Consider the following 10,723-nt stretch of genomic DNA (forward strand, 5'->3'; position numbering starts at 1 on the left):
TGGCTTTGAGGCCACACTGTGTCAGCTATACTGAGGCCACCTGGCAGTGGTGGAGTGATCTTTCCCATTCTCATCAGTTCTGAAGAACAACTGCCTTAGTCTCCCAGGGTCTCTTGAAGAATGTGTGGGCAAACCATTCTTCCAGCTTCTCTTGGTAGCCCCTCTCTGTTGAAAGCCCACATACAAGACCATGGAAACTGGCTTCCATGTATCCTCTCTCCATGCACATGAGCATCTACAGATATATTTTAGTATTTTAATAACCTTTATGGACCTGCAGGTGCACCCTGGCAAACACCAGCTCTAGGTCAAGATATGAGTTTCATCCGAGCGTGGTGGCTCATGCCTGTAATCCCAGCACTTTGGGAAGCTGAGGAGGGCAGATCACTTGAGGTCAGGAGTTCCTTCCTCTCATCTTCCTCACCCCTGTGAACCAAGCCCACCTCCACAGATCCCTGTGTGTTAGTGGGCAATCCTTTCATCCTCACTGGAAACAGCTCTCTCCTGGACTCTCAGCAGCTAGAAGGTGGGGCTCTGAATACTTTAGCCCCCACCAGCTACACAAGAATAGGAACCAACCATGTACCGTTTTGACATTGAGTTATCCTTCCAGAATTAGGGAGAGATTTCTTTCCACTGAATCAATTTGAACCTTCTCCACGGATCTCTTTCTTGCTGTGTCATCCCTGGCTAATGGACTAAGAGATTCTCAGGTAGGGGTGGGATTGAATCTCATATCTTTTTTTTTTTTGAGATGAAGTCTCACTCTGTTGTCCAGGCTGAAGTGTGATGTGGTGATCTCGGCTCACTGCAACCTCAGCCTCCCGAGTTCAAGTGATTCTCTTGCCTTAGCCCTCCAGAGTAGCTGGGACTATAGGTGCGTGCCACCACACCTAGCTAATTTTTGTATTTTTAGAAGAGATAGTGTTTTGCTACATTGGTCAGGATGGTCTCAAACTGACCTCAAGTGATCTGCCCACCTCGGCCTCCCAAAGTGCTGAGATTACAGGCATGAGCCACTGTGCCTGGATGAAACTCATATCTTGACCTACAGCTGATGTTTAGCCAGGGTACACCAGCATGTCCATGCAGGTTATTAAAATAATGAACTATATCTGTATCAGCTGGTCAGTAGCCACTGCCAAATGCCCACCTGTGTCACTGCTGCTTATCCCCTTCCCTGGATCCCCTGGACTCCCTGCAATCCAAGAGAAGGGACCTGGCACCCCAAGGATGTCCAGGAGCTTGCTTTGGCTCTAGAGCCAGGGTTCTTTCTGACTGGCTGGTTCTTGAGCCACATTGGTTTATTAGTCTGAAGAGCAGCTGACCCTTTCAGCTAACTAATCACACTGCTTTTTACAGATAGCCACTTCAGACACCTGTGGCAACAATGTGTTGGGTTCTATTTTAAGGCATACGGAAGCTCCTTGTAAAATGGTTTCAGTGCCAAACAGTCTTGTCACTGGGCATCACTGCCCTTGATAAAATTTCCCTTCCATCAACAAACTCCAGCCTGGCAATCCCAGACTGCCCCTTTATCAATATGCTTTCAGAAAACAGCAATAGTCTATATATACTGAGTGCTGCTCACTGCCAGGCACTGCACCAAGGGCTCTACATGGAAGATCTCACTGAGTCCTCTCTGTGATAGTGTGACTTGTAGCTATTATTATTATTATCATTTAACAGATGTACAGACTAAGATTCAAAGAGTTTGGGTGGTCTGTTTGAGATGTTCAACTAGAAAGCAGCAGGGTTGGGTTTAAACCTAGGCCGGGGGACTCCAAAGTGCTTAACCTTTAAGCTAAACTGATTCATATATAGTGTTATATGTGTTCATTATTTTGTTGCTGTTTTTATTGTGTGATGTCTTAGTCTGTTTTGTGTTGCTATAACAGAATACCACAAACTGGATAATTTACAAAGAAAAGAAATGCGAGTATTTCTCACAGGGTAAGAATGTATTTCTCACAGTGGTGGGAAAGTCCAAGAACAAGGTGCTGGCCTCTGAGAAGGACTTTCTTGCTGCATCATCCCATGGTGAAGGGCAAGAGGGTGAGACAGAGGGAGAGAGAGAAAGCACAAGAGAGGGATGAACTCGCTTTTGTAACAAACCACTCTCTTGATAACAAATCCACTCCTATGAAAGTGACGTTAATCCAGTGGGAGAGCAGTGCCCTCATGACCTAATTACCTCTTAGAGGTTCCCACCACCACCTACACTGTAGTGGCACTGGGGATTGTTTCCAACACATGAACCCTGGAGACAAATTTAACCCATAGCATGGGATACTCACTACTGTAGCACCCCAGGGAGTGTGTGTGTGTGTGTGTGTCTGAGAGAGAGAGAGAATTTGAATGAACACCTGTAGGATGAAGGGAGAGGCACAGGTAGTTACTGACAGGTCCCTATTCCCTGTCATTTTATGTGGTTCCTTCTGATCATCTGGATTCTCTGAAATAGAAAACTACTGTATGTCAAGGGCTTTGACTGACTTTTCTCAAAACCTAGGTGAGTGCCCCGTGCAAGCAGGGCCTCTGTCAAGGCATCTAGATCACAATCGAGATGAATCAGTAAGTGGAAACTTCTGGGAAAGGAGGGAGGAGACTGCTAGCTTCTTTCTGCCAAGATGAGCTGTGATGGCCCTTTTTTTCCCTCCCTCCCTCCCTTTCTTCCTTCCGTCATTTCTTTTTGCCCCCTTCCATTTCAACATGGAGAAGGGCACTGGAGGCTTACTGAAGAGCTATAAGGAATAGCAGTGAGGGCCCAGAGCATTCCTTGTTTCCAGATGGTATCCGTGCCTGTGCATCTGCGGGGAATGTGGACCGTGTTGGTGGACTCTTGTGGCTTTTCCCCTGCTGGATTCCCTTTGGAGTGGTTTTCTTGGGAGTGGGGAAATTTAAGATTTAAAACAAAATTCAAAATGATAAGTGTGGCTGAATTCTCTGAGGGTTTCTCCGCTTCCAGATCAAGCTCAAGCTGTGCCCTGGCTACGAATAGCACATCCCCATAGAGTGTCCAGGCCTGGAGAGATTGTCTCGTTCACCCCTGGTAGACTGGTTAGCCCGGCTGCAGTCCCCCTTTGTCTCAGCACTCCCCACAGCTGATGGCTGGCCAGCGTGTCCACCATCTTCATGCACAAGGTATGCTCTACATTAAAGATCCTCTGACCAGAGAACACTACAGATAAGACGATTGTCTGCTTTTTCCTTCCGCTTTGAGCCCAAACTCTCACTGACCATTAGGGCTTGAATGAGCTGCAAATCCAATGCAGTCTAGAAATGCCCATCAAAAAGACGAATTTGAACTTTGCCTAGGGCCAAATTACAGGGGATAGGGAGGGTAATGGAGGAAGAGAAAACGTTATTTCTTCTGCCTGTATCATTGTATTTACCCAAAAACCTTGTATCTCCCACTGTGGGAAGAACTGAGCCATGGAGCCGGCAATCGGAGTGTAGGCAGCCTCTGGGTTTGAGTGTTCCCTTTCAAGCTTCCCCTCCCCGCCAGAGAACAGGCTCTCTGCTCTACGGCCAGCCTGGGCTAAGATCTGAGGTTCTGTTAATCGTGGAGTGAAATTCTGCCAAGGAGGCGGACATTGCCATTGCGCCACCTGCTGGAAGACTGAAAAAGAATTTGAAACTCAAGGTTCAACTAGTGGCTTCACATTCAAAATGATTATTTTTCATAATTCCCATTTTGTCTTATTACACAAGTTACGCAGTTTCATTGAAAACAATTTAGGAAGTTTATAGAAGTAAAACAAAACAAAAGTCATCCATAATTCTGTCACCCAGAGATAACCATTGTTTATATTTTGTTGGCTTTCCTTCCAGTCTTTTTTCTAGTTAGATATACGTAAATTCATAGACATTATTAGCATCATTTAATATACATTATTTTATCATTTAATAGATATTATTTTATAGTTTGCTTTTTAAGCTTGACAATAAATCTATCTTTACCTATTAATTATAATCTGCAATATGAGTCTTGCTTAGTAGTTTTTTAATATTTCTATACCGTAAATCTAGAGTCTATTCCTACATATTAATTACAATGCTTCTGTGCTTTGGTTTTTACTGAGTCTAGTTCCCCCCTCCCTTTTTCTCCTCTTCTTTGTTTCCTTCTCCTTTCTTCCTGCTTTACTTTCTTCTTTTTCTCTTTACTTATTTCTTTATTTCTCTTCCCTAACAAACATCTGCCTTGGATGCTGTTTGGGAAGGTTCCTTGGGTCTGTCTGCCTCACTCCTTCATAGAAGGAGCTCCAGAGACTTGCGCTTGGACCCTGGAGCTCTCTTCTGGATGGGCTTTGCTGTCCTGCCACAAAAATAGAACATTCTGCCCTCTGGATAGAGATAGACAAGAAAGATGGGATCCCAATCTAGTGCCTTCTCCAGTGCCCAGTGAAAAACGGGAGGCTAACAATTGCTGATCAGGTACTGTGCACAAGCCAGACTCCATTGTAAGAACTTGACATGAATTATCACACATAAGTATCACAAAACCCTTGCAAGGTATAGTCCTTCCCTCCCTCCCTTCCTCTCTCCCTCCTTTTCTCCTTCCCTCCCTCTCTTTCTTCCCTCCCTCCTCCCTCCCTTCCTCCCTCCCTCTCTTCCTTCTTACTTTCCTTCCTTCCTTTCACTGGACAGCTTAGGACACCAAGCTTAAAAAAACCACATGATCTTGTCCAAGATTACCAGCTAGAAAAGCCTTAAACCTCAGTGTGCAATGACTTCCTATTAAAACAAAACAAACTGGAAGATTTGACAGCACAGGTTTGCCTTCCCCTGTAACAACCGTTAGCTGGAGCTGAGTAACAGTGTCCATATTGCATGAGTACAGGCTCTCCAGTTGCAGGGTCTCCCCTTCTCATACATTTTCTAATGGTAGGAAAGGACTCCATACTGCCAATGGCACTATGGGATACACTGACTTCAACTCATAAAACAAGAGAGTTTAAGAAAAGAAAATGACAGGCTCAGAGCTGTATATTCCTGACTCTGTCTGAGAACCAGGATGCGTCTATGGCTGCCCCAAAAGAACCACCTTTCTCTCCTATCCATGGGTGTGGAAATGGATGTGGAGGATGTTAGACCACGGAGGGAGGAACATAATTACAGTTCGGACTGAACTCGTTGCCATGGGTGCCACTTCCAGAGCTGCTAGAGTGAGCACACGCATGGGCAGATGGGAGCAGTTGCTAGCTTTGTTGGCTGATGGTGGCCTGTGCTAAGTGAAATTGATATAGAACAGGGAAAATTAGCAAACTTTCCCCGAAAAAAGACAGGCAGTAAAAGTTTTGGGCTTTGTGAGCCATGAGGTCTCTGTTGTAACTAAACTCCGCTGTTGTAAGTGCTGGAGCAGCCATAGACAGTATGTGCACGAATGGGCGTGGCTGTGTTCCAGTCAAGCTTTGCTTACAAAAACAGGTGGCAGCAGTATTTGCAAAAGCAGGCCATAGTTTGCCAACTCCAGTATAGAAGGAATCTAAAGACTTAAGAATAGGGCCATTGGAGTGGATTTGGCCTCTACAAACGACGCCCTGCTTAAATTAGGTGGATTTTATTTTCCAGGGTAGATTCTATTTTCTTCAGCTGAGCCCCTACTCATGCATCACTTCTCCACTTTCTGTGACTTTTGAAAATGATCAGAATACGACATTTCCCTGCAAACAATTGGGGATTGGGGATGGAAATTCAGATTTGGATTCTCTGACTCGGTTATTTTCGAAATTGTGTTAATGATTGGGTTTCCAGCAGATCAGAACCCCCACGGAGGCTCCTCTTTGGACCCAGAACTTCATAGGCTAATGGAGCCAGCAGAGGCGGAATCACCCCAAATGGAATTGGAACTGTGGAGAGACCACGGTCCTTGAAACGCATCCTTCGAAGATCAGGCTGACAATATCATTTAACACAGCAATTTCCAGTCTCTGAGAGATTGGAGTCAGAACAAGAGGGAAGGAAAAACAATTTAAAAAAAGAAGCCTGAGAAGTCTAGGCATCTCTCATAAGACTGAAGTCTCCAGATTCAAGGGTTAGGCTCAGAAAATGAGAAAGTAGGTGGAGAAAAGTCCTGCCAGAGAGTGAAAGGCCATTGGGAGTTCCTGTGTTTGTGTTTTACTTGAAGCCCTTGGTGGTGTGGGTGGTGTGGGAAAAGGGGAAAAGAGGACACTCTATGCTGGCCTAGTATAAATAGACACCATTCTCTAAAGTTGGAAAGGAAGGGGCCTTAAGAATCCAGAGGATCCCTTCATTACGAGGAACTGCCCCCTGTGCCCATGAGAATACTGCTGGGTGACAGTGGTGCTCATTTCTGATGTGGTCCTGGTGGGGACTCATAGGCTGGTCAACACAGCACTCCAGGCAGCGTCCTGCAGTCGGTCAGATCAGACCTTAATAATAATGATTACAGCTCATGCTTACAGGGCATCTATTGTGTCCCAGGCTCTAGGGTAAGTGTGGTTTACGCATTAGCTCCTCTAATTCTCACAACCCCATGAAATATAATGTCTCTGTGTTCATGAGGGGATTGGCTCCAGGTTCCCCACAGATGCCCAAGTCCACAGGTGCTCAAGTCCCTTATAGAAAATGACGTAGTATTTGGCTATCACCTATGTGCATTTTCCTGTATACTTTAAATCATCTCTATGTAAGTCTCATGATTTATAATGCCTAATATAGCATAAATGCTATATAAGTAGATGTAATACTATGTTGGTTCTTTACTTATTATTTCTCATAGTAGTAGTAGTATTTTTTATTGTTTTTCTCTCGAATATTTTTGATCCATGATTGGTGGCATTCACAGATGTAGAACCACAGATACAGAGAAGTGACTATAAATACGATTATTTCCACATTTGGCTCAACCTGAATTCCATTTTCCTGCATCCCAGATTCAATTCACATGGCTTATTTTACACAAGAAGAAACTGATCACATCACAGCAAATTGTAGAACCAATGAGATCCCAGATCTCTAAACAACCAGTCCATTTTCCCACACTGCTTCCTTGGTTAAGGGTTTGCTAGCATGCAGGCTAAGCTGCTAGAACAAAGAAACCCAAAAACACACAGGCTTAAATAAAAGAGAAATTTTATGTATCTCTCACTAGGCAGTCCTAAAGTGAGCAGTTCAAGGTCTCTCTGCTCCATCAGATAATTCAGGACCCAGTTTATGTGGCCTTGCTGGATTCCAGAACTGGGGATGCCCTAGGTCTGGCCAATCAGAGTCATGTTAATGGTTTCGTGGCCCAAGCAGGATCAAAGAGAGTCAGTCTAGGATTTCTGTTGAAACCATGGGAAAAGAGGCACTCCTGCTATGGGAGTGGCTAAACAGCTCAAACATGGGCCTTAGAAGGCTTTTGGCTATTTTTACCACTGCAAGAGAAGACCCCAAGAGTGATGAAAATAACAGGGAAAATTAGAGGCAGCAAAATGAGAGAAACAGATTCCAATGACAATATTTGAGACCCAGAATGTAGCTTATGCCTGAAGCCAGTCTACCTCTGGACTTTTCAGTTGTGCAAGCCAGTAAGTGTGCATTTTTGTCCAAAACTATTTGTGATGGGTTTCCCTTATTTACAACAGAAAGAGTCCTAATAAATATTGAGTTATTTCCTTAAGACCCACATTTCCTGCTCCTCCTCCCATTGCTATAGCAGGGCTCACAGCCCCAGCTCTAGGGGAAGAGGAGAGAAATTCCACTGAACTGAGAGGCCTGACACTGATCCTGGCCGTCATCTCACTCCTTCCTCCCAGGACTCTTCTTAGCACTACTCACCACATCCTTCTCCCGAGCACCATCCACAGGCTGCTCTTAGATGGCACCTTTTTAATCTAATATCTATTTTAACTTGATTTTACCTGAATATGAGTATGTGTGCCTGTGAATGCATGTACTGGCACATGTGACAGTGGTTCTCAAACTTCAGTGTGCATCAGAATCACCTGGAGAACTTGATAAACACAGTTTCCCGGACCTCACCCCCGGATTTCACAATTCAGCAGGGCTGGGTGGGACCTAACAATCTGCATTGCTGACAAGTTCCCAGTGACGCTGATGCCGCTGTCCAGGGACTGTACTTTGTGAACTACTGGCACATGGGATGGGGGTAAAGAGTAACACCTGCCATTTCTAGAATGTTTTTCAATTTGTAAAGACTTTTGATGCAATGTATTTTAATTGAACCTTCTGGTTATTGTGTAAGATAGGTAAGACAACTATTACTGATCTATCTATTTAACTCTGACCAGAAAACTGAGGCGCAGAGAAATGAAATGATTGACCAAGTACACACAGCTAGGACTTGGAGAAGCTGAAACCAAAAATCGGATCTCCTGACTTGAATACTTTTTGCATTACAGTATGCTATCTGGAACAAAAGTATAAATCAATATTAAGAAATGGGGGGATGAGAAAAAAAAAGAAGATGGGGGATCAACCATAGATGAGATGGCTAAAGAGAGAGAGAGAAAGAGAGAGAAAAAGAGAGAGAACCTGGAACCTAAAAGTGAAACCCTGGAAAATGTGTGGCACACGGAAGACAATCATAGGCTTGGCATCAGTCAGCCCTGGATTTGGTCCCAGTTCTCCTACTTTTTCGTCCTTGAACCTTAAGAATATTTTTTAATCTCTTTGATCTCCAATTATGAAATAGAGATGATGACATCTACCTTGAAAGATTATTGTGATTATTTAATAAAATAACATACTCAAGGTTTTAGCAAAAACATGGCCCAAATTTTAGCCATTGGAATTTCATTTAATCCTCACAACACTTCTGCATTAGATGTTTTATCAGCGAAGGGTAGACTGAGTCACTTTAACAAATGACGTCTCCAGACAGCCTGCAGAATAAAAAGTGTATGTCTCTTTCATGTGACAATTTGAAGTGAATGGTTTAAGTTGATGGGCAACTCTTCTGTGCACAGTCATTCCGGACTCAGGCTGATGGCAGCTTTTTTGATATTTATCTTCCAAAATCTCTCTTGTTGTTGCATTAACCAGCCAACAGGAAGGGGAAAGACGAATTAAATGAGGCATAGCTGGCTTTTAAGGTGTCATTCCAGAAGGCACACGTATCTTGCCTCATATTCTAATATAGAGATCTAAGTGACATGGTCATGTGTAGTTTCAAAGGAGCTGTTGGGAGAGAGTCCTCCTTGGACCTCTTGGATTCCTACATTTCTTGCTGAGTACACCAGAACTTCAAGGACCTCACTGCTCTTTTACCCAGGCCATTTCTTAGGGTTGTGTATGCAGACAATTACCTTAGGAAATGAAATTACATCTACTCATCATTCCTTCCAACACATACTCCACCAAGGACAATGAATAGGCTTGCTTATTGCTTACTATAAAAGGGATGGATTCCCCAAGCTTGGTGCTCCTCAGTTGCAGCACAAACCCACTGCATGCATAACATCCATCGGGGGCCATCACATTATCCTCTGTGAGACCTGGGGCAAGAAGAACCAATGCAAATATGCTGATGCTCCTGCTGCTTGATGTGTCATGAGCACTAAACTCCTTTGTCTCTGACTTAAGGTCTTGCATCTTCCATTAGCACCAGTGAAACAGTCAGAAGCTAACATATTAGCTTTAAATAAGGTAGAATCAAATCCCAGGCTTGGCAGGAAGTTGAGAAATAGGGTCTCTACCTGGGTAGCAATGTCCTAGCTACAATCTTAGACCTATAGAAGAAGGACAAAAGGGATTTTGGTGATTAGTTAACAGTCTCTTTCATAGATGTTCTTATCTCCATTAGGAAATGAAAACTCAGAGGCAAAGTGATATATGATTTAGTTCTGTGTGCCCACCCAAATCTCATGTCGAATTATAATTCCCACATGTCATGAGAGTGACCTGGTTGGAGGTGATTGGATCATAGGGGCAGTTTCCCCCATGCTCTTCTTGTGATAGAGAGTGAGTTCTTGTGAGATCTGATGGTTTAAATGTGTTTGGTAGTTCCCCACCTCATGCTCTCTCTCTCCTGTTGCCTTGAAAGAAGGTGTCTGCTTCCTCTTCAGTTTCCACCATAATTGTAAGGTTTCCTGAAGTCTCCCCAGGCATTTGGAACTGTGAGCCAATTAAACCTCTTTCCTTTATAAATTACCCAGCCTAAGGTAATATCTTTATAGCAGCATAAGAACAGACTAATGCACAAAGCAATTTGCCCAAGGTCTGGCAAAAGAAGAGCTGGGATTTGAACAAGTCTGTTAAATTTCTTCCACTAAAACGAGAAGATGCACCACAGGAATGTATTATTGCAGCCATGCAAATGTATACAGGAGCCCATTTACTGTGAAACTAATGGTAACCCTAACCCCACCTTAATCCTTACCCTAACCCTTCCAAGGCTCTGGGAGTGGCTCTAGCAATCTGTTCACGTAGAATTGGATGCTGTGTTAAAGAGCTTGGACTTTAGCATATAGGCAATAGGGAGCCATTTGAAGTTCTTGAGCAGAGATCTAATATTGTGACTGCAATGTGAGAGGTAAGTTGGATGGAGAGAAACACTGGAGGCAAGGACACTGGGTAGGAGACAGTGGTCATGGTGCCTGGCCCAAGTACGTTCTCGATGTGTGCTGAATGAATGGCTTTGGTGAAAAATGATAATGGCCTGAAGCAGTAGAAGAGCAGGATGTATGGGGGTGAGTGAGCAGATCATAATTTCCTGCAACATCCCATGCTTGGGATTCATGCACATTGTATTCAA

General features: G+C 43.9%; 1 pseudogene; it reads right to left on the reverse strand.

Annotated features, from left to right (window-relative positions):
• Window positions 1-9,561, reverse strand: part of LOC105717393 (DEAD-box ATP-dependent RNA helicase CshA-like) — a 40,571-nt pseudogene extending 31,010 nt beyond the window's left edge.
• Window positions 9,562-10,723: the final 1,162 nt, after the last annotated feature.

The sequence above is a fragment of the Aotus nancymaae genome, unplaced genomic scaffold, assembly GCF_030222135.1.
Source record: "Aotus nancymaae isolate 86718 unplaced genomic scaffold, 86718_ANA_hifiasm-v0.15.2.pri h1tg000059l, whole genome shotgun sequence".
Classification (NCBI taxonomy): Eukaryota; Metazoa; Chordata; class Mammalia; order Primates; family Aotidae; genus Aotus; species Aotus nancymaae.